Source organism: Trachemys scripta, chromosome 4, assembly GCF_013100865.1.
Source record: "Trachemys scripta elegans isolate TJP31775 chromosome 4, CAS_Tse_1.0, whole genome shotgun sequence".
NCBI lineage: Eukaryota > Metazoa > Chordata > Testudines > Emydidae > Trachemys > Trachemys scripta.
Genome location: NC_048301.1, coordinates 81,042,300 through 81,066,190, shown reverse-complemented (window position 1 = coordinate 81,066,190; position 23,891 = coordinate 81,042,300). Strand labels below are relative to the sequence as shown.

The following is a 23,891-nucleotide window of genomic DNA, read 5'->3' as shown; positions in this document are numbered from 1 at the left end:
AACATGGCTCCTGGAGATACTCTACCACAACCAGCTAATTTTATTTGTGGAACCACAGCCCAGGATTTGATGTCTGTTATTTGGACGCTACTCCCAAAAGACCTGCAAGCGGTCAAAATCTGTCAGACACTTGATAACTCCGACACCCCTGTCAACTTGAATTTGCATTTGCACAGTGGTCTACTGTATCATGGGAAGTGCCTTTACATTCCAGAAAATCAGCTCAAACTCGAAGTGTTGTGGATGTGCCATGATATGCCAGTGGCTTGGCATTTCAGCTGTTATAAAACTCAGGACTTGGTGGTATGATGTTTCTGGTGGCCAGGGGTGAGTACTGACATGGCAAAGTATGTCAGCTCCTGTGACTCTGCTGTTGGAGTAAGTGCCTACATGCTAAACCACTCAGTCTACATCAGCCTCTACCCACTCCACCTCAATCCTGGTGTGTGATCTTGTTGGACTTCATTGTAGAAGTTCTTTGCTCCTAAGATCGTGGTGGCAGTTGATCTCTTCAGTAAGATGGCATGCTTTATTTCTTTTCACTCTCTCCCCACCACTCAGGAAAAAGCCTGCCTTTTCCTAAACCATGTTTTTTGGCTCCATTAATTGCCAGCCGGAATAGTGTTTGATCAGGGCCCACAATTCACCTCTGTGAACTCTGTAAACTCTGTAGGAATTGAACTTTTCATCTCCTCAGCCTACCACGTGCAGACCAACAGGCAGAGAGTGCAGGTAAATCAAATCCATGAGCAATACCTCTGATGCTTTCTTAACTATCGCCAAGATGACTGGTCATTTTCCTGCCATGTGCCAAATTTGCTTACAATAACTCCATCCGTACCACATCCAGTATAGTCCTTTTTATGCCAGATATGGTTTTCACCCTCACCTCCATCTAGTCACTCCTGCAGACTCACAAGTTCCTGCTGCAACAGACCTCATTACCCACTTTCACCAAATTCACCTGGAGTATCTGGAAGCTGCTAAGGAAACAAGTAAGTGTCATGCCAAACCTGCCAATTTGCACCAGCACTAAGAGTGGGGCATAAAGTCTGGCAGTCTGCTAAACATCTCAAATCCTCCCACCCATCTGTCAAATTAGACTATCAACACCTGAATTTATTTGAAATTATTGAACAAGTCAACCCGTTAGCATTTTGACTCCAGCTGACCGAATCTGTGAAAGTTCACCCAGTTTTTCATTTGTCTGTCCTGAAGCCCTACGCAGAAAATCCCTTCCCTGGCCACTCCACTCCACTCCCTTAGAGGTTCAGGGTCAGGAAGAATATGAAGTCCGAGAAATCATGGATTCTAAGCAAACCTGAGATCTGCTTTACTCCCTGGTGGACTAGGAGGTTTATGGCCTGGAAGAACGATCTTGGGAACCAGAAGGGAATCTCCATGCTCTGGAGCTCATACGCACCTTTCACCAGAAGAACCCAGAAAAAATGTGTTGAGGATCTGGTCCATGATCTGAAATGCCCCCCCCCCCCACACACACACATGTTAATATTTGGATAATATGGATCTAACAACTGCTGGGTTGAGTTTTGCAAAATCAAAACCCAAGCAACAACTTTTCACAAAAACCACACCCAGCAGACTCATCTCATCTCTGCTGTTTGTGCCATAGCTTGGAGTCCATATGTATTTTCAATCTATTAGAAAAAAGAAAATATCTCCATCCCGTTCCTGTACATTGCCCCTGTGTGAGAATTTACAGCAAGAAGCTTGGGTCACTGTGACCACTCAAGCCTGAACCCAGTTGGGTGTCCCAAATAGAATAAGTTATCTATCCATAAGGCCCTATGGTCTAATATTCAGGCACCCTGGGTAAATCTGTAATCTACAGTGTTTTGTGTCAGAGAGTTTACAGAGGAAAGATTACATCCATATCCTTTATTTTGAAAATACCTGTTTTATATCAGAAGTTACATGCCTAGCTGAGCTGTAAACACACCCATGAGCTTCCTGTGATGATAAAATGAACTGGGTTGAACATAACTAGTGAGGTAAATGAGCTAGTTAGAATATATTCGATGTTGTAATGTACAGCTGGTCACAATGGTAATTCACATTTCCTATCCTCATCCCATCTCCAGAATGTCTACACTAACAGCAGATGAATACTTAACTGGGGAATGCTCCATCGTTGCATTTATAAACTCAAGCTATCAACTATTAGTTGGAGAAGTGATATGACCCAATACTGTGTATGAAGGAGGAGGAAGGAAACTTCATTAAAATTAATACCAAATTAATGTTGGGGAATTTTTGGCTATCAAACAGTATGCTCAGAAAGCCAGGATACAGAAGAAAGTGACAAGGGGAGCCTGTGAACCAGTGGAATACGAAGTTTATGGAATCTTGGGTGGTGGAGGTTGATGGTTTCAACAATCAGTCCTCTTATCATGATGACATTATTCCATTTGCTTTAGGTCTCCTACCCACAATGCAAGACTAGGGGCACCTACAGAAAATAGCGGTCCTGGGGACATAAAATTCAGTGCACCCTCAGCCTACACAAAAAGGGCTTGCATCAGCCACATAACTCATATGTTATTTTTCCATGCCAGCTTTCTGCTTGGAGCAAGTATCTGTGATTTAGCATTCGAGAAAAGGACAGTTTCTGAAGAAAGACTCCAGGTCCCTCTTCTTTTATAGATCAGGTCTTCCTAGCGCAGTCAGAAGTCCGTTCCCTGACTCCTACTCCCTTCCCTCCACCTCTTGCCTCACCAGAATAGGCCTAAAATGATCAGCTGGCCACTGTATCTCACTAGAATGATTGACAATATATTTTTTGGCTGCTGTACAAAGTTAGGGGAATCTGCTGGGTGCATGAGGTATGCACTGCAGGCACCTGATACCTCACAGCAGGCCTCATTGGGTAAGTGTTGTGAGGGGAAATCCTTGAGGAACAGTAGCTAGCATTCATGTTTCCAGTGCTATGGGAGGAGTTGCTGATTGCCCATCTTAGAGACTGATGATCCACACATGCAAGTTATTAAGGGGCCAGGTAGGATGTTCAGACTGGGAGAAATCAGCAGTAAAATATATATTGCTGTGATGCAAACCTCTTGGGGGAACTGTTAGTAGGGCCCCCAGGAAACCTTTTCAGAGCAGGTTTTAGAACAGCTAGCGTTGTCTTCTCTTACTGAGTAGCACAGAGAGCCAAGCAGGCCCTTACAAGAGAGGCTATAAGTTTCTAAAGGCATTTAGCTCCTAACTGACTCTGGGCAGGAAATTACACAACGGATGTTGAAATGTTGCCCTGTTGAAAAGTTGTCATTTGAGTAATGGATGCTTTATTTCCTGTTTTTGCTGAAAGGTAAAGTGCAGCATAATTAGCGAGTGAGAAAGCAGCCTTGGCAGCCAAACAAAAAAAGCACATTTTGGGCGCCTGAGCCAATTAAAATTGTTTACACAGCCACTGAACAATATTTTCTCCAAATAATTATGACTGGGAGAATTGACAATAACAAAGCTAGGCTTACCCGTCACAAACCCGATCCTGCAATGTGCCTTCAACTCCCAGGGACGTGAATGGGAGTTGAGAGCATTCTGCAAAATCTCAGTATGCAGAGTTTGGGAGAAGGGGAGGGGGGTGTTAGATCCAAACTCACTCCTATTCTTTAGGTTCTGGGTAGGATCCCAAACTAGAAAAGATTAGATCTACAGTACTTTCTGGATCTGGTTCAACTGCTCTGGGGAGAACTGCTGTGCTGCTCTCAGCTAATTACAGTTCAAGATGGTGGAAGTCTGAAAACACGAGATATTGAGGGATTTTTGACATTTTGGGCATTAATCTCACATGATTTTGGCTGTGTAATATGAACCCAAACTTTAATTCAACCTCATGTCCAAAATGTAGATTAATTCTAATCCTGATTCACAGTCAGTTAGAACACTGCTTCTTCAAACCAGTTTTACATTGAAGAGGCTAAAATTCTCTCATGCTTCTATAATAACAATCTATATCTTTAATAAACCTGCACATACACTTCTGAATCACTGACCCACACTTGATGCTCATTCAGGCAAATGCTCAGCTGGATGTCCTAGCTATTTCTATGATGGTTGGCTCTCCTTCCTAGGAACAAAACAATGCATCCGATGCAACCAGGAGGCCAGATAAAGATCATTGCTTTTTGCCATGATGTTAATATGCTCTTCTTATGACATAATAACAATATACTTACCATGCATTGTGGAATTCTCTCACTCCTGGGTCCTGTATTCATACACATGCTTTATTTACTATATTTTTATGTATGACTTCTCCTCATTCTCCTATGTTAATATTTTCTTTGGTTGTTTCTGAACTATAATTAAACCAAACTATGAAAGCTACTACAGGATGACATACTCTGGTAAGAGTGCTATACAGAGTCGGTAATAAGTAATAATGAATAAATAACATTTATAGTATGTAACCCATTATCAAGCAGCAAACATTACGTTAGATACACACATATATACACACATTCTGGGATGCTGTCTGTGTCCAGACGTGCACATGGTTGTATTTTTTGTAAATAGGATCTGCCTGCTGCCTATTTCTGCCTTGCACAGTGTTGTGCATGTGTATGTTTTAATTATAAGGTATGTCCTGTTTTGTTTTGAGACTTTCAAAAAGAAAAATGAATTGGGCGTGACCTGCCCAGGGAGAGTTATCAAAACAAAAACCTCTGGTGGGTGTGCAGTCTGTTTTGACTTGCCCTTGGATTAGAGCGCGGAGAACAATTGGGAAAAACATGCTCATAGATCAAATTTGCTGGAAGCAGAAATCCTGGGCCTAGGCTCTAGTCACTGAAGAAATTTGAAGTGCTTGGAGGGAAAGTTATGGCAGAAGGAAAACAGAGTCATTTGAAAATACTCCAGGAAATGTCAAAGTGGTCACCATAGAGTTCAGTTTATAGGCCCCTGATGCATGGGTGCAATTTCCGTTGACATCTGAATTCCTAAACTTCAATGGGAGTTGCCCATGTAGGGCTACATTGTGGTTTTAGTAACCACCGCAGGGCGTGCAGAATGGGGAAGGATGCAGAAGGGCACTGTCACAAATCTGTCCATTATAGGGCACCCCCTATAGGCAAGGTGGGGAGTGCACCAACATGGGTCCAATTACTCCACCCACACCACAGCAGGCACTGCAGGGTGTCTTTTTAGCAGGTGGATGCTTACCTTTCAGCTGGAGCCTCTTGACTGGTTAGTCCCCTCTCTGTGTACCCTCTGATGCCACCAAACAGCCTGTAGTCAGCAAAAGGAGTTAAGCAAAAGAAAGGTAAAGAAAAGCCTGTAAGCAGCCTCCTCTGGGATATGGGCCTCTCTTACTTCAGAGGGGCCCTGGGAGTGTCAGCGTCCATTTCAGAGTGCACTGGGCTCCAGTGCAAGCCTCAGTTCTTTTCCTCTTCAACTCAGGGGCTTTTCACCCTCCTTCTGCAAGGGCAGGGCTCTGCAGGCTGCCAGTCCTCTCTCCAACGCTGCAGAAGCTCAGTAGTCTGTTCCTTTCCCAGGGTTGGCACCAGCTGAGTGGAGTTCCCTCTTTTTAACTCCTCCTCCAGTCCTGGCTTGATTTGCAGGTGTGGTGGGGTAGGGCCACTGTAGTCCAAATCCGCTCCTTAACCCCTTCCATACTAGTGTGAGGTTTATATATCCTGTCGCAGGCCTCCGACCACTGGACCGTCCTTGGCCATCCATTTTTTACAAGGTCTGTGGCAAATCCTGGCATGAAGCGCCAATAGTATCCTGCCAGACCCAAGAAGTGCCAGACTTATTTCTTGATCGTGGGCACTGGACAGTCTGTCAGTGCTTGGACCTGGTTGACTAGTGGCTGCAGACAGCCTCCTCCCATGGTGTAGCCCAAATAAGTGACTTTGTGGTTCCCTATTTTACATTTTGCCCAATTAGCCGTTAGGCAGCCATCTGTGAGGCCTGGAGCACTGCTACGAGGTCTTTATGTGGCTGTCCCAATATCATTGTCTACAGTCAAGGTCATCCCAGTAGGCAGCTGCATGCTGCCCATGTGGCTGTATCCAGTACAATAGCCTCTGTAAAGTTGCCACTGCCCCACGGAGATCAAGAGGCATGAACTGGAATTTATACAAGCAGAAAGGAATGGACAAGGCCATCTTCTGTCAGGATTCTGGCATCAATTGTATTTGCCAGTAACCTTTCAAGAGGCCTAAGATGAATATATATCAGGCCACTCCCAATTGTTCTAATAGTACATCCTTCCTTAGTATCGGGTAGTTATCAAATTTTGATATCTCATTGATCTTGCAGAAATCAGTTCAGAAACTGATTATGCCATCCTGCTTTGGCACTAGTACAATGGGAATCCCGGCTTTTCACTCCACGGTCCTGAATTCATGCACATACATAAAAAATAAGCAAATAAAGTATAACTCCTCCCAGTTGTCTGTTTTAATGTTTTCTTTGACTGTGAAAGCTACTACAGGACAACATACTCTGGTGAGGGTGCTATACAGAGTTTGTAATAAGCAATAATGATTGAATGAACACAGAGAATAAATAACATTTATATTATGTAACCCATTATCAAGCAGCAAACATTAAGATAAGTACACATATATATACATATATTCTGGATGCTGTCTGTGTCCAGACTTGTACAGGGTTGTATTTTTTGTAAATAGGATCTGCCTGCTGCCTATTTCTGCCTTGCACAGTGTTGTGCATGTGTATGTTTTAATTATAAGGTATGTCCTGTTTTGTTTTGAGACTTTCAAAAAGAAAAATGAATTGGGCGTGACCTGCCCAGGGAGAGTTATCAAAACAAAAACCTCTGGTGGGTGTGCAGTCTGTGTGCAGTCTGTTTTGACTTGCCCTTGATTTAGAGGGCAGAAAACAATTGGGAAAAACATGCTCATAGATCAAATTTGCTGGAAGCAGAAATCCTGGGCCTAAGCTCCCTAATCACTGGAGAAATTTGAAGTGCTGGGTGAGCGGGTTATGGCAGAAGGAAAACAGAGTCATTTGAAAATACTCCAGGAAATGTCAAAGTGGTCACCACAGAGTTCAGTTTTCAGGCCTCTGGTGCAATTTCCATTGACATCTCCTTGCACTTCAATGGGAGGATCTGTATCATTATTATAACTAGGCCATAATTAACAAGGATATTATTGACTGAGATGTGAGTAGTGGTGAGCATACTAGTTCCCATTGTAGTCAATGGGAGCAAGGGTACTTAGTACCTCTCAAAATCAGGCCCTAAGTATTCAAGGTCATACTCTAGTCCAGGGGTGGGCAAACTTTTTGGCCTGAGGGTCACATCGGGGTTCTGAAACTGTATGGAGGGCCGGGTAGGGAAGGCTGTGCCTCCACAAACAGCCTGGCCCCCACCCCCTATCTGCCCCCTCCCACTTCCTGCCCCTGACTGCCCCCCTCAGAATCCTCGACCCATCCAACCCCCCCTGCTCCTTGTCTCCTGACCACCCCCTCCCAGGACCCCCCTGCCCCTTATCCAACCCCCCACTCCCCGCCCCCTTACCATGCCGCTCAGAGCACCAGGACTGGCAGCGGTGCCACCAGGCCGGAGCCAGCCACACCGCCGCGCAGTCTAGAGCACCGGGGCAGGCTGGTGGCTCTTGCAGCCGCGCTGTCTGGCAGGAGTTCGCAGCCCCGCCGCCCAGAGTGCTGGTGGCACCGCGAGCTGAGGCTGCAGGGGAGAGGGGACAGCACAGGAGGGGCTGAGGGCTAGCCTCCCGGGCCACATCTGGCCGGGCAGGACGGTCCTGCGGGCCGCAGTTTGCCCACCTCTCTCTAGTCAGATGACCTATGTTTAACATTTCCCAATGTTAATTCTTCTTGGTGTGTAACTCCAGTTTTGCTCCTGTATCTGTATGTTCCTAAATCCTATAAAGGATGCATCTTTATTTTGCAGATGCACAATAGAGAAAGAAGTGCAGAAATGTAAGCCATTGTTCCCTTCTCCGCTGGTTAAGGATTTATGTGTTGGGAAAGGATTTGTTCCAACCAAGTAAGTGGAATTATTTGGCAGCAGGGTTGTTAACATTAAACCTGTAATGGAATGTGAAATGTGAACATTTATTTGATGAATCAAAAGCAATGTTTCATTGAAATAAACGGGGCCAAATCACTCTCAGAGTGATTTGATTGGCTGTCTTGGCTGAATTTAGGCCGCTGAAATACCGCAATGCTCCAAGCCATCTTGATGGGGGCCGAATATCTCTGATAGAAAGTAGCAGCCTGACATGGTCAAGATAGACAAAGAAATGTGTTCAGGGAAATAAATGCTGGACTGAAAGCTATTGATTTGGTCACATCAGTAGTATTGGATGTGAGGTCTCCTATTAACTGGCACTGTGGCATTAATGCACTTGGAAATTCAGACTGTTTATCCATCTCCATCAAAGAATAAAAGGAAATTAGGACACAGGCTCATTGTTTATTCAAAGTTGTATTTTTATTTATCTTTTGGTTCTTAAAAGCCTCTTGGCTTACATCTCCTCTGGGCAGAGGCATCAATTTAAAGACATCACTGATGAAACAAACAATTCAGGGAGAACAACAGAGACATGAAAGTGACTCAGCCTCTCAAAGTGCCCCTGGAGGTAAAAGCCTGAGTAAATAGGCTTTGCAATGAGCCTTGGAAGGCAATGATCTCTGGCTTTGTCAGACCACCCAGGAAGCTGTGTTACCTGCCATAGGGAATGCTCTGATTTTGACTCCTCAGAGTTCAGATCTAGGGACCGTTAGCAAGAGCATCTGAAATTATCTCAACTGTTGGGATAGAGCACAAGGAGAAACGTGGCACTGGTGCATGGATACTACAGCGTAAGTGCCTTTGGGTATGTCTACTCTACAAAATTAGGTCAATTTTATAGAAGTCTATTTTTAGAAACCGATTTTATACTGCCGATTGCGTATGTCCACACTAAGCGCATTAAGTCGGCAGAGTGCATCCTCACTACCGTGGCTAGCATCAACTTACAGAGCCATGCGGGTAGCTATCCCACAGTTCCCGCAGTCTCTGCTGCCCATTGTAATTCTGGGTTAAGCCCCCAGTGCCTGATGGGGCAAAAACATTGTCGCGGGTGGTTTTGGGTACATGTCTTCAGGCCCCCCTCCCACCATTAAAGCAACAGCAGACAATCGTTTCGCGCCTTTTTTCCTGGGTTACCTGTTCAGACGACATACCACGGCAAGCATGGAGCCCGCTCAGCTCACCGTCACCGTACATCTCCTGGGTGCTGCTGGCAGACACGGTACTGCATTGCTACACAGCAGCAGTTCCTTGCCTTCGCGGCAGATGGTGCAGTAGGACTGATAGCCATCGTATGTCTCCTGGGTGCTCCTGGCAGACCTTGGTGAGGTCGATCAGGGGCACCTGGACAGACATGGCTATCCTCCCCTTAGAGCACTGAATGGGAGCCAGAGACTCCAGGTCATTCTCTTCTTTAAGTTTAGTCTCATGGAGATTCAGTCCTGCCTGGAATATCATGCGAGCTGGAAGCTTCTGCCTCAGGCTGCTCTCCCAGCCAGCAGCACTGCGTGGTCGCACCTACGCTAACCTACCCCTTGCTCCCATAGCTCATGAAGCCTGGACAGTAGTAAGGTGCAGTTCAACTATAGGCTGAGCAAGTGCAGAATGGTGGTAGAATGTGCCTTTGGACGTTTAAAAGCTCGCTGGTGCTGTTTGCTGACTAGGTCAGACCTCAGCACAACCAACATTCCCATTGTTATTGCTGCTTGCTGTGTGCTCCATAATATCTGTGAGAGTAAGCGGGAGACGTTTATGGCGGGGTGGGAGGTTGAGGCAAATTGCCTGGCGTCCGATTTTGAGCAGCCAGACACCAGGGCGATTAGAAGAGCACAGCAAGACATGCTGCGCATCAGAGAGGCTTTGAAAATCAGTTTTGTGACTGGCCAGGCTTCGGTGTGACAGTTGTGTGTGTTTCTCCTTGATGCAAACCCACCCCCTTTCTTGATTTTAATTTCCTGTAAGCCAACCACCCTCCCCCCTTCGAAATAAAGTAACTATTGTTTTGAAACCATGCATTCTTTCTTTATTAATTAAAAAAAATGAGATAACGGACAAGGTAGCCCAGGTGGGGTGGGGGAGGAGGGAAGGACAAGGCCACATTACTTATTGTAGCCACACTAAAAATCAAACTGTTTGAATGACAGCCTTCTGTTGCTTGGGCCATCCTCTGGAGTGGAGTGGCTGGGTGCCCAGAGCCTCCTCCCTTCCCTATCCTCACCCCCCTCCCCCACGTTCTTGGGCGTCTGGGTGAGGAGGCTATGGAACATGGGGAGGAGGGTAGGCGGTTATACAGTGGATGCAGCGGGGGTCTCTGTTCTTGTTGGCTTTCCTGCAGCTCCAACAGATGCTTCATCATGTCCGTTTGCTCCCCCATTAGCCTCAGCATCGCGTCCTGCTTTCGCTCTTCACGCTCCCTTAATTCTTTCCTGGCCTCTGCCACTGAATGCCTCCATGCATTAAGCTGTGCCCTATCAGTGCGGGAGGACTGCATGAGCTCGGAAAACATGTCATCACGAGTGCATTTTTTTCACCTTCTAATCTGCGATAACCTCAGGGAAGGAGATGATAGAATGTTTCTACGCTCTACGATTCTGGGGGGACTGCATGGTCACCTGTGTTGCTGAGAGCTGCTGAGTTCACCACGCTTACCAAACAGGAAATGAAATTTAAAAGTTCAATTTGCGTCCGCACTACCCCAAATTCGACCCAACAAGGTTGATTTTAGCGCTACTCCCCTCACCGGGGAGAAGAACAGAAGTCGATTTTAAGAGCCCTTTAAGTCGACGGAACTGGGTTGATTGTGTGGACGCATTAATTTTAAAATCGACCTAACGCGGCTAAATTTGACCTAACCCTGTAGTGTAAACCAGGGCTTTGGCCCCAATCCTGCAATGTGTTGCACATGGGTGGATCCTGGCATCCCTTTGTATGCTGCCCCAATACCATTAGGGGGCTCTGCACAGACACAGCAGGGCTTTGGTGTGCAAACATTGCAGGACCTGAGCCTCAGGAAAAATATAAATGGATAGATAGAAGGCAGACAGAATTTTTTGAGTAAATCCCCTAATTTCCGTGTCTTCCCTGGCTGCTAATCAAAACAGAGGTGGGTTCTGACTACCTGATTTTCTATTATGCTCTTTTAGTCATGCCACTAAGCCAAGGGCAAATTATTTCAGAGATGTTGCTGTACATCTACCTGCACATTTGCCCATAACTAGAATTGATCCCACAGAAAACATTTTTGAAGGTTCCGAACTGTTCCATTCCCTTTTTCTTTGTAATTTTGTTCATTTCTTTGTTTCCCAGATACAGCTGGGATGGTTAGTGTCAAATTCCTGCAGAATCCTTCATGACAAGCATTATCAGCAATGGAAATCTTGGAAATCTTCTGAGTGATATTTTGTAGCCCAAAGATGGTAGGTTAGTCAGAGTAAGCTCTGGAGAAGTATTCAAATCTTGGGATGCTTAATCAAATTGAACCAGGATACAAATAGTTTGAGATTCTCTCATCACCACGAATCATGCTGGGTACAATTTTCAAAAGCTTCCATGTGATTCTGGAGCTTGAGTACCATTTTCATAAGTGATCATTTGCACTCCAGGGTTTTTGAAAAATTTACTGGCTATCTTTTTCAAATAGTTCCTTTTATGCCAGCAGAAACATATGTCTTTGCCAGGGGTTCTATTCTGTCAGGAACCATGAGACTTGGATACTGGGCCACAGGGCTTTTTTGGAACCAGTAAGTTCCAGCCTGCCACCCACTGTCCTACTGTCACCAGAATAGGAGTTGACCCCTGATAGAGTACCCCAGTCCTGGGTGTTGATTGGCCAAGTGCTGGGGATCCTCATTGGTTCACAGCTCCTATTTAAACCCAGCATAGGAACAGGAAGTTGTCCATGCAAGTGGGTTCATCCTGCTTAGGACAGCATCCTTGGCAATACCTGCTCCTCCTGCCTGCTGATCTCCTGGTAACCTGACTCTGTCTGTCTCCTGATACCTGACTCCTCGTTTGCCTTCTGGCCCAGCTTGGACTCTGATTTCCTGGTGTCTGACATAGCCTGATTTCCACTAGGTCAGACTGCCCATGTCCCGGTCGTGACATATTCAGACTCCCAGGTACTTCAGTTAAACTCCTAAGGATCTCCCGTTGGTCAACTATGTTCTATCCTCATGTAAAGCTCTGCCTCTCTTTGGACAGCAGTGATGTTAATGCTCTTGCTTCAGCTAGGCTATTGGAATGAGAACCCTCCTTTGAAACTGACATGAGTGCCATGCCAAGATTAGGAGGTATTCAAGTGATGAGTGACCATCACTCTCCATCTATATCACCTCAGGGACACAAGTCCACCAGAGTGAGTAGCTGGAGATTCAATAATCAGAGGGGTAGCCGTGTTAGTCTGGATCTGTAAAAAGCAACAGAGAGTCCTGTGGCACCTTTAAGACTAATAAATGTATTGGAGCATAAGCTTTCGTGGGTGCATGCATCCGCACACTGTCCCTGCCCTCAACACCATCCCCGCAGCTTCCGGCCAATGGGAGCTACAGGGGCAGCGCTTGTGGGCACGGGCAGCGCATGGAGACACGCTGTTCCCCTTCCCCCCAGGGGTGTGCAGAGATGTGCCAGCAGCCAGCCACTTCTGGGAGCAGCCTGGGTCTATGGCAGGCAGGCAGGCAGGCAGCCTACCTGAGCCCTGCTGCACCGCCAGCCGGGAGCTGCCTGTGGTAAGCACCTCTCAGCCATAGCCTGCACCTTGCATTCCTCTCCTGCACCCCAACCCCCTGCCCAGGATCAGAATTCCCCCTTGCACCCAAACTTCCTCCCAGACCCACACCCCCTCCTGCACCCCGACCCCCTGCCACAGGTCAGAATCCCCTCCTGCACCAAATTCCCTCCCAGAGCCCGCACCCCTCACCCTCTCCTGAATCCCAGCACTCTGCTCCAGCCTGGAGCCCCCTCCTGCACCCAAACTCTCTTCCAGAAAGAAACTAATATAACAGCTGTTCTAAGGTAAGAAGTAGACTATCTTGAATTAACTTAACTATATTCTACATGTTTTAAGACTGAAATGTAACCACAGAACAGTTTTATATTAATTAAAAGGCAAGTTTAGTATAGTGTTAATAGCCTCTATGCCATAATTGTGATCATTTTGTTTTAAATTAGGAAAAAGACTTGTATACAGGGGCCCCACAAAATCTAATAGCCCCGGGCCCAAAGGAGAGTTAATCTGGCCCTGCACAGAGGGCAGGCTATAGGAGCTGATGCCTATGACTCTATGCCACCTGAGGCTCCCCCTGCAGTAGGGTGATTCCCTTCTGTGGCTGTAGGGCAGCTTTGCAGTGATGGGGTGGCCAGGGGAGAGTCAGGCTTGTAGTTTCTAAAATACCCTTCATGGTGTTGTACAGTTGTAAAGGCCTTGTACAGTCACCCTGGTGGTTTTGTGTGCCTTCTGATTAAGGAAATACCGTAAATGCTTGGAAAAGCCCCAGTGAGAAGCAGAGGGGAATTTGGACTCCTCAAATACTTTTGTTTCAAACAAGAGTCCCTAAACGCTTTTTTTTTCCTGCCTACTGTACTGTCCACACAAAGGGACCAGCAGCCAATTGGATTATAGCACTGTTGATTACTCACAATTCCCTTCCTGTGAGGACAGGGCCTGATGTGTTGTTTTTTGATAACACTGGCTCCTTTAGAGCAATAATGCTGGTACAGCTTCCTGTCTAATCGTAAAACAATTACTGCACCTCGAAAGGGAAAACATTTTGTAGAATCCTGTTTTAGCTCAGAAGTGATAATAGAAGCGTTTTCTTGCTAATCAGTGGTTTGGCTTTCAGTTTCATTAAAACATCCTCTCTGGCTCAGGTTTGGAGACTGGGTAGAGATGGACCTAGCTGCAACATCTCAATCTGGAGCTGAGTTTCACCAGTTTTTTTCAGGGGGAGAGAAGCTGGGGTTTTGGTTCGGGGCCATCTCCAGTAATAGGATATGTAACCTTTCACTTCTAGGTCCCTAGTCTGAATTAGCCCCGAATTGGTAGTGACCAGCAGTTGCCACCATGTAATGAGTGTTCAGTGGTCTGTGCGAAACAAGCTAATGGTCTTCCTCCGATGGATGGTTTCCATGTTCCTCACTGATGGCAGGTGTCCATGTCACACCATTACAGCTGAACCATTAACTGATCCCTTGCTCATAATTTTAACAACAAAACCAAAGACTTAATGGTCTGAGGAATGAACCATTCTGTCACCTGTTGAAGTGGTCTGGCCTGGCCAGGGCTAAGGTACAGTGGGGAGGCACTGCCTTGCCTGGGCTGTATGTGTCTGTCCTCACTCTCCAGGACTGGCACCTGTCATCAGCACTTGAGAAAATATTAAACAAGAAAACCAAGGCTGACTGCTCCTCATCTGCACAAAAGCTTCCTGAACTCTCTAGGCTGTGAAGACTAATGTTTTAATGGATTAAGTGGCAGACGTGGAGCAGTATATAGAGGAGGCTAACAAAAATTCTGCATTCATGAGTTAGTGCATCAGTGGCAGGATAACTCTGGAACTCAAAGACTGGAGAAAAACCCTGGGCCCGATTCTCCTCTCACTTACCCCAGTTGGTGTTATTCCACTCACTGCAGTGGAGTTACTCCAGATATATACCAAGTTAGCAGAGCAGAAACAAGCCCAATAGGTGTATGAAACATGAGACTAACAATAGTATTTGATGGAGAACAGGTTCTGTATTCTAGCTAGTCATCCAGTTTCACACAACAACTACACACTGTACAAAGTTCTGCACAGATTCCTTTACTTTCCTTTGTGAATTTAACAAGTAGTAAGAAGCAGCAAAATCCTATCAACTAGTCCAGGATTTCTGTTTTAAGAAAGCAGATTCTTTGAATCTCACTTTTTTAAACAAGTGTTCAACGTAACATTTAAACATCTTTCTAGGAAAGAGGATTTCTTTTCCAATAGAGTTATAGATACAAAATTAAAAAATAGTGTGATCTAGTAGTTAGAGTAGGGACTGGGACTCAAGACACCTGGGGTGAAAACCTTGCTCCACTGAGGTGGAAAAGCTTCCATTGACTTCAGTGGGGTTAGGATTTCACTTCTGGATTCTGTTCCCAGCTCTGTCACTGACTCACAGTGTAACTTCGGGCAAATCCCTTAAACTATAACAACATATTTCTTAAATGCCTCATGGGGATATTGTGTAACTTAATGGAATGTTAAAAGTGCTTTGAGATCCTTCAGTGAAAGGCTAAGTACAAAGTAGTATTAGTTTTATATGACAGGGGAGCACCCAGACTTGTGACATATTTCCACTGATCACTGCTTGCATTTTCTAGGAGCCGTAAACTCAAGCACCTCCATCTCGGGCCCAGGCCAGGGCGTGTGCCTTTGAACTCCCTGCTGGGGGACTCTATGGATACAAAGGGTGTGTGTCTGTGGTGAGAGAAGCACTATCTTACTGAAGTAGAGCAGAGAAAGGAAATGACTCAATCATCAAAAGGCCCTCCTTCCTCAGGGAACTGTCCCTAATCAGTATTATCCCCTTACAATAATACTATTTCAGAGGCACTGTGAACCAGAGCACCACGTAGCCATGTAAACTGCTTCCTGTATTTGCCAAACAAAACAGCATTCAGCAATTAATAGAATTTAGCTATTAGCTCTGCTATGATAAAACAACACAAACATTACAGCTAGTCATATGGTCATTCTTGGTACTATGCATCTCCTATGGAGAATCCTTTTCATTTTAGAGGGTAGTTTACCTGCAGTGCCATAAAACTTTTGCCAGGAAAGAACAAACCTGGTTGCTTACATTTTGCTTGGCTTAAAATGTCACAGCTGTGAAAATTGTCCTCACTACCCTTGCAAGAGTTATTGCAAGCTTTCCTCATGGGACATCCTGATTAGTCATTGCTGTAGTATTAAGCGGGGATACTTTGTGTTACTTGCCAGGGATCCTGTAAAATCTCTACCTTTTTGATGCTTGATAATAGAAAGAGGCAGCTACAAAAGTTGGCAATGAAAGCTACAGAATAAAGCGATGGGCCCTCCAGAGCTCTGGGACCAGGAATATTACAGAGACTCGGCTCTTTATAATTAACTATGATTAGACACAGACACAGATGTGCAGCATCTCAGCAACAAATGAATCATTTGTTCATCTTTAATGTGGAAGGAGGGAAGTGCATAAGATTGGCAAGAAAATGCACCTTGTAGTTTTCTTTCATTTCCCTCATTCTTTTTTTGATCATCCTCAATCAGTCACCCCTCCTGCTGATACAGACACCTGGAGGTAGTGGTGGGAGTTGGATATTTGCACATACAAGTAAAAGGCAGTCAAGATGCCCAATTACTTTCTTAGCATACTAATACCTCCCTGTATCCAACTATGTGGATCTTCACTTATGGGAATGAGAACTTTATCATATAGCTGATTACATTTAGTGTGACCATTTTCAGATGACAACTTGTCAAAGCCTCCATATGCAGGTTTGATTACAGAATACAGACTTTAGCAGGGTGTCATGAATTTATGGTGGTTTCAAAATGGAGGTATAAAGTCAAACTTTGGGTCTGATTCTGGGGCTTTCTGCATTGGTGCAAAGGAACAATTTTTATAGTGGAGGTGCTGAAGGTGGAAACCGTGTAATTTGGGTTGTTATTACTACTTCAAGCCAGGAGTATGTCAGCACCCCTAGTTCCAGCACCTATGCTTTTCTGCTAAGCCTCGGAACTCTGAGATGTTTCAATCAGGCAGAGAGTAAAACCACTTCCCTGGGACTGAAGTATTTGGACATAAAATGGACCTTTTTTTATCACAGAAACTCACCCAAGAAATCTCAATTAACTCATCATGGTTTCTGTATCAAAAGGAATGATGAAAAACAGAAAGTTGCTACAGCTCATGGCTGCACCATAAACAGTAGCTCCTCATTGCGGGGGGGGCAAAAATAATGGGCCAAATTAATATCTGGTGTAATTCCATTGACTTCAGTACAGTTACACCAAGAAGGAGTTTGTCCCTATGTATTTTGTTATATAAGTGATAGATGAGAACTATTGATGAGATAGTGACAAATGTAATGCCTCGTTTCAGCACAAAGACTGCACAAACACTGCAGTTTGAAATTGTATGAAGACACCCCTGCCATATGAGTCCAGAGGGGATTATGGAGCAATAAGGAAGCTGTAAACTTGATGGAATCCTCGTCAGGAATAGCATGAAGGATCTTGTAAAGCAGCACCTTCCCTTAAGTACATGGTATACAACTATCAACAAAGGTCAGATCTGAATCCAAATGTCAAGGTTCAGGAAAGTGGTTCCAGTTCAATATGCATGAAACATGGGCAGCAATGAATGGTGACAAAAATTAATAAAGTAAAATTCCCATAAGAAATCTTTTTTTTATTATTTCAGTAAACAACTGTAGTGACAGCTCTGGACCTTTATAATATTAATTGTCGCACAAATACCTTTTAACATTCCTCATAACAAATATAATCAACCATCAGTGCTAAAGTCTTAGAAGAGAAAATTAGGGTTGTGGTTTCAGTGTTTGATATGAACCTGAAACTCTCAGAGCTTCTCCAGATTCCTGAAGAGGGCACGGGGCCTGATTCTTCTTTCATATTCATTGAGGTAAATCAGGAATGACACCAGTGAAGCCAACAGAATTACACTGGTATAAGTGGGAGGAGAACCAGGCCTTGATTTGGCAGGGCCAGGGTCTGACTGGCTGGAGAGAAAGTTCAGCAGAGAGTCATTGAAACAGAAATGAAACTGCTGAGCTTTCAGGTTTGGTTTTTACAGGAATCATGTAAAACAAAACAACACATAAAACCCCAGAGCTGTTGCAGCGTCTAGCCACATTCTATTCATGAGGCTTAAATCCATAAAAAGAACTAACTATGAACATAAACCCAGTTAGCTAGTCCCCCATAGCACTCCCTACTTTAGATTCTGCCCAGCAGCTCCTGCAACTAGCCCAGATTCTTTTCAAGATTCTGAGTCAAACTAGGCTCAGCTGCCTCTAATTTTTTCCCAACTGAAGTGCCTCCTGAAGAGTCTCAAAACCCCACAACCACTATCTGGCTCAATAAAGCTCATTTCAGGCCACCACTGGCATAGTGCCAGGGAGCACAGAAAAACTCATCCTTGTCTAGGACAGTGGTTCTCAAACAGGTGTACACATACCCCTGGGGGTATACAGAGATCTTCCAGGGGGTACATCAGCTCATCTAGATATTTGACTAGTTTTACAACGGGCTACATAAAAAAAAACACTAGAAAAATCAGTAGAAACTAAAATTTCATACAAGGACTTGTTTATACTGCTCTATATACTATACACTGAAATGTAAGCACAATATTTATATTCCAATCGATGTATTTTATAATTATATGGTAAAACTGAGAAAGTAAGCAATATTTCAGTACTAGTGTGCTGTGACACTTTTGTATTTTTATGTCTGATTTTGTAAGCAAGAGTTTTTAAGTGAGGTGAAACTTGGGGTACGCAAGACAAATCAGACTCCTGAAAGAGGTACAGTAGTCTGGAAAGGTTGAGAGCCACTGGTCTAGGATAACAAAGGGGTGCAGCCTGTGACATCTCCTTTCTCCTCATGTCTTCAAAGGGTGACTGTCTGGCCTGTCCCGCTATCCTGTACTTTTGGGGGAGTGGTAGTCAGCAAGCTCATCTCCACGCATCACATGCAGAATATTCAGCTTCTTCAGGGCCTGATACATCAGCAGTAGCTGGACCAGGGAATGCTCCTCATTTTCTACTGTTGCCATTATTCTGATGTCTCCACGCTAATGGGGACTAACAAAACAATCAACAAAACACTTTAACTTCTCTCATCCAGTTCCCTTTGAGAGGAAACAGTAACTAGTGATAGTAATAGTAAACTCAGTGGTTATTGGTTATTACTAATAAGCAGGCACATTTCAACAGAACAAAGTTAAAATATTGTGCAGCCCAGCTGTCCATGTCACTGGCTTTCCTCCTTTCACAGCTGCACCATCCTCTTGGCCGGAAGTAAAATTCTCACTTTTCCAAACATCCCCACTCCTCCATGGTTAGTTTCACCAGAATAAATTGGTTCCGAATAAATAGTTTCCCTTCTAATTTGCTAGCCTTACCTCCTTGTTCAAAGCAATTCATCAGCAATAGAGATCCAAATGAGCTTAACATCTACAATAACCCAAGGCAGATTGCAAGTGGATCCCTTGTTTGTTATGGCAACTGAGCAGGAAAATCCTCTTCCAAGATAACAGCATTAAATTCAGGAAGAGCAGAGGCCTGGTAAATAAAAAAATTGACAATATAAGAAACAAAAATGGTTAGCTATGTTTGATAAGGATTAGGAAACAGGTCCAGGATGGGTCAGAGTAAACTGATACAGGGTCAATAGCTAAGGGAATACTGATTAGGTGGACAGATGACAGCAGACTCCAAAATTAACATCTTTCCTGCTTGAATTGGAAAGGAATAAAAAAGGCCAGATCCTGCAGCCTTTGTGGCCCTGCCACTGGCCTGCTGGGCGACCTTGGGAAAGTCACTTCACCACTCCGTGCCTCAGTTTCCCCATCCATAAAATAATTATACTGGCCTCCTTTGTAAAGTGCTTTGAGCTCTACTGACAATAAGCACTATATAAGAGCTAGGTATTACAGTTGTTATTATTATTTGTTAAGCCAGACTCCACTGGCTTCACTGGGATTTTAGTTAAATAAGGACCACAGTCTCAGACCCAAAGAAGACAGAAAAAATGCATTAGGCTCCCCCCACCCCACCCCCACAATAACAAACCCTAATCTACCTAAATAACACTTTGTAACAGCTCTTCCTGACCAGATACTAGTTCTGTGCCCAGAGCCAGTGCTAGGCATAAGCAGGCTAAGCAATTGCTTAGGGCTCTGAGCAGCTCAAGGGGGCCCCTATTCGCTTTTTATTATAAGAACTTGCCTGTTTTAGTATTGGAGGGGGGCAAAAATATTCCTGCTTATGGGCTAACACCGGCACTGTCTGTGCCTACCTATTAAACATCCTTCATATTGTACAACAACCTGAATGGGTAGAGAAAGCTCATACTCATCAATGATGCAACTAGGAATAAAAGAAAAGGGGTTTTAATGGTGACCAATATATATAGGTGTATGGTAAATTATACCCCCTTCTCCTGGTCAGGTAAGATAGCAAGAAGTATAGTAAACTGAAGTAGGATAGTCTGTATCCAAATAGCACAGCCAGTGAAAAGTTAGTTTAAGAAAGCTCTCTTGAGGCAACAAAGGTGTCTCTGTAAGCACAAAGCAAGCCATACATCATGAGACATTGATAACATAATCTGGATTAGTCTTCATACCTTGCTGGCTGTCTCAAATTTACTACTATTTATTATTCTATTACAATAGTATCTAGCAGCCCCAGCTGAGATCAGGGTCCAAATGGGCTAGGCGCTGTATGAATGCATAGCAAGACAGGCTCTATCCTGAAGAATTTACAGTCTAGGGTCTGATCCTACAAACTCATAAACATGAATAATCCAATAGAACACAAATTTAAAGTTAAGCATGCGCTTAAGTCATTGCAAGATTGGGCCCTAAACAGATGACAGCCCAGATAGGTATTATTAGCCTCATTTTCCAGAGGGAGCACAGAGAACCAAAGCCGGTGGCAGAGCCAAAAATTGGACACAGATCTCCTCAGTTGTAGGCTAGTATTTAAACCACAAGCTCATCTTTCCTCCCACATTTATTGCTCTCCCATCATAGCATCATAGATTATTGTTAGAGAGAGAAGACAGAAGCAATATTATACCTGCTACCAACTGGTACATACTGACTGGTTAACACTGTCACTCCATGAGCACCAGCTCCTTTCCAGATAATCCACACCATTTTGAAAACTCTCTCTCTTGGACTCTAATTCTTTTCCTTACATTCCCAAATTTATCATTGTTGAATTTAAACTCTTGCTGATGAATTCAACACCGTGATCTACAGAACAGCAACGTCTGATTGATTGTTAGGTTTCTCCCTAGCCTGTTTTAACCCTAACACTGTTATTTATATAAAGGAACATCAATGTGCTTGGAGTGTGATGCAATATCCTAAAAACAACATAAAATACATATTTATTTAAAATAACCAATAATATAAAAGGCCACCCAGTAAAAATTCAGACAAAACTAACCAGTGGGAAAAAGCAGTGGGGAAGGAGGAAAGGTAATAAATATGAGGCCTTGCTATTACAGTAAAAAACACCATTGGAACAGAAAAGGTTAAAGGCGTTGTTATAAGTGGTGAGAAATGGACTGATATATATATATATATATATAATTGGGGATCTAGTGGTAATTATAGCTAACCTGCTGCTGAAGGCACAACAGTGGGGTTTTTACAAGGCCATGGATACCTGTCGGAATAGACTCCTTTAGTTGTGGGAAGCCAAGAAGAAATGAACTCTGAGCATGCAGTCTTGAGAGGGTGCTCCTAGGAGGGTAAAGCCTTCTGAAGGGGATAGGTGGGAGGACTACAAGCCACAACATTTATAGGCACATCCCTGAATGATGAGGGAAACTGCTGGAAGGTAACCAGCTCTACACCTTCAGCCGTCACCTTCAGCCCCCCAACTAAAACCTCTCCAGTGCATCATCAAGGATCTACAACCTATCCTGAAGGACGATCCCTCACTCTCACAGATCTTGGGAGACAAGCCAGTCCTCGCTTACAGACAGCCCCCGCAACCTGAAGCAAATACTCACCAGCAACCACACACCATACAACAAAAACACTAACCGAGGAACCTATCCTTGCAACAAAGCCTATTGCCAACTCTGTCCACATATCTATTCAAGGGACACCATCATAGGACCTAATCACATCAGCCACACCATCAGAGGCACGTTCACCTGGACATCTACCAATGTGATATATGCCATCATGTGCCAGCAATGCCCCTCTGCCATGTACATTGGCCAAACCGGACAGTCTCTATGCAAAAGAATAAATGGACACAAATCAGACATCAAGAATTATAACATTCAAAAACGAGTCGGAGAACACTTCAACCTCCCTGGTCACCCAATTACAGACCTAAAAGTTGCAATTATTCAACAAAAAAAACTTCAAAAACAGACTCCAACAAGAAACTGCAGAACTGGAATTAATTTGCAAATTGGACACCATTAAATTAGGCTTGAATAAAGACTGGGAATGGATGGGTCATTACACAAAGTAAAAATTATTTCCCCATGCTAATTTTTCCCCTACTTTTACTCACACCTTCTTGTCAACTGTTTGAAATGGGCCATCCTGATTATCACTACAAAAGTTTTTTTTCTCCTGCTGATAATAGCCCACCTTAATTGACTAGTCTCATTAGAGTTGGTATGGCAACACCCATTTTTTCATGTACTCTGTGTATTTATATCTTCCTGCTGTATTTTCCACTGCATGCATCCGATGAAGTGGGTTTTAGCCCACGAAAGCTTATGCTCAAATACATTTGTTAGTCTCTACGGTGCCACGAGTACTTCTCGTTCTTTTTGCTGATACAGACTAACACAGCTATCACTCTGAAACCAGCTCTACACAGGATTTTAGTGGCAGCAACCACTAGAAACACACAACACTGCAGGCCTGATCCCTCACTCAAACTAAACCCCTGATGAAGTTTTGCATGAGCATGGAGCATAGTTTGGAGCCCTGCCTGTGCATTGCTGATATCGTCCTTTGAATGAATATTCAGTTTTGTGCTGAAGTGCAGCTGCGATACAAGCGTTTAACAGTGGACCTGGCAATGTGAAGCATGCAACATGCCAGTGAAGTTAAGAAGAAGCTGCATGAAAGGTGGCTATACTGCAAAGGGATTTGTTGCTGTGTGTTTTCTCTGCAGCGTGCTGATAATGAACAGGCAGCTATCCCTCCTCCCCCCCATGTCCTGCCATCCAGAGAAGAGGATAAGAAAAAAAACAAAGGAAGAAGGGGAAAGGTTATGTGGTCAGAATGGGTGGGGTAAGACCACCACCCATCATGTCTTATCGTCCCTCACACAGACATAAACTCCGTTCTAGAAGGGCGTGCAAAATGGTATTCAGAGTGATAGCAACGGAACCAACTGAGAAACAACTCACCAAAGGGAATTACAGAGGAAAATATACTTGACCGTTGGTCTCTTTTTTGCCTGAATCCTTTAGAATGGTCTTTTTGCAACCCACAGTCCTGCACAGTGAACATGGGCAGTCCCTTGAAACACCCAAGTTAGGCAAATCCCCTCTGAGGAACACTTTTGCCTGTCAGCTGCAGGAAATGCCCCCTCCCGTCCCCTGTGCACAGTGGAGAATGACTCAGTAAGTGTCAGCCCATGGTTAAAAAGGAAGTGTACAGAATGTACTAAGCACTGAAAAACTCATGTGGGTGAGTGGGTGGGTGAGAAGCAAATCGGGTGTGAAAGGGCACCTAACCATGTTCTACTAGCCTAGGTTTGGTTTGGGGTTTTTTTAGTCTTAAAGATGTTTCTTATTTACAGAGAGTGGTAAGTGTGCAACGCCCTTTACAAAACCAGAAAGAGACACTGGGAGACATTCATCCCTGGAGTAACTCCATTGACTTCAAAGGAGTTGTGCTAGCAATTCCTTTGGGTCAAGCTCCCTGCCACAAGAGCTAGCCATCTGAAGACTTGATCCTGCAAATTGCTGAACACTCTCAACGCCCACAGATTTCAACAGGAGCTGAGGGGGCTCGGCAGTTTGCAGAAGACACTTGGCACTCAGTAGGTTTGGGCTCAAGCTCAGCCGGAAACTGGACAATGGTTCAGGTCCAGGAAGGTGTGGAGACAAAGGAGTGGGTA

At 44.4% G+C, this 23,891-nt stretch overlaps 1 long non-coding RNA gene across 1 annotated transcript; it reads right to left on the bottom strand.

Annotated features, from left to right (window-relative positions):
• Positions 1–18,521: 18,521 nt before the first annotated feature.
• Positions 18,522–23,362, bottom strand: LOC117876705. Its single transcript, XR_004645523.1, has 3 exons — positions 23,176–23,362; positions 19,181–19,340; positions 18,522–18,860 (listed from the first exon to the last, which is right to left on the bottom strand). It is a non-coding gene; the product is annotated as an uncharacterized LOC117876705 (long non-coding RNA).
• Between the last annotated feature and the right edge of the window lie 529 nt (positions 23,363–23,891).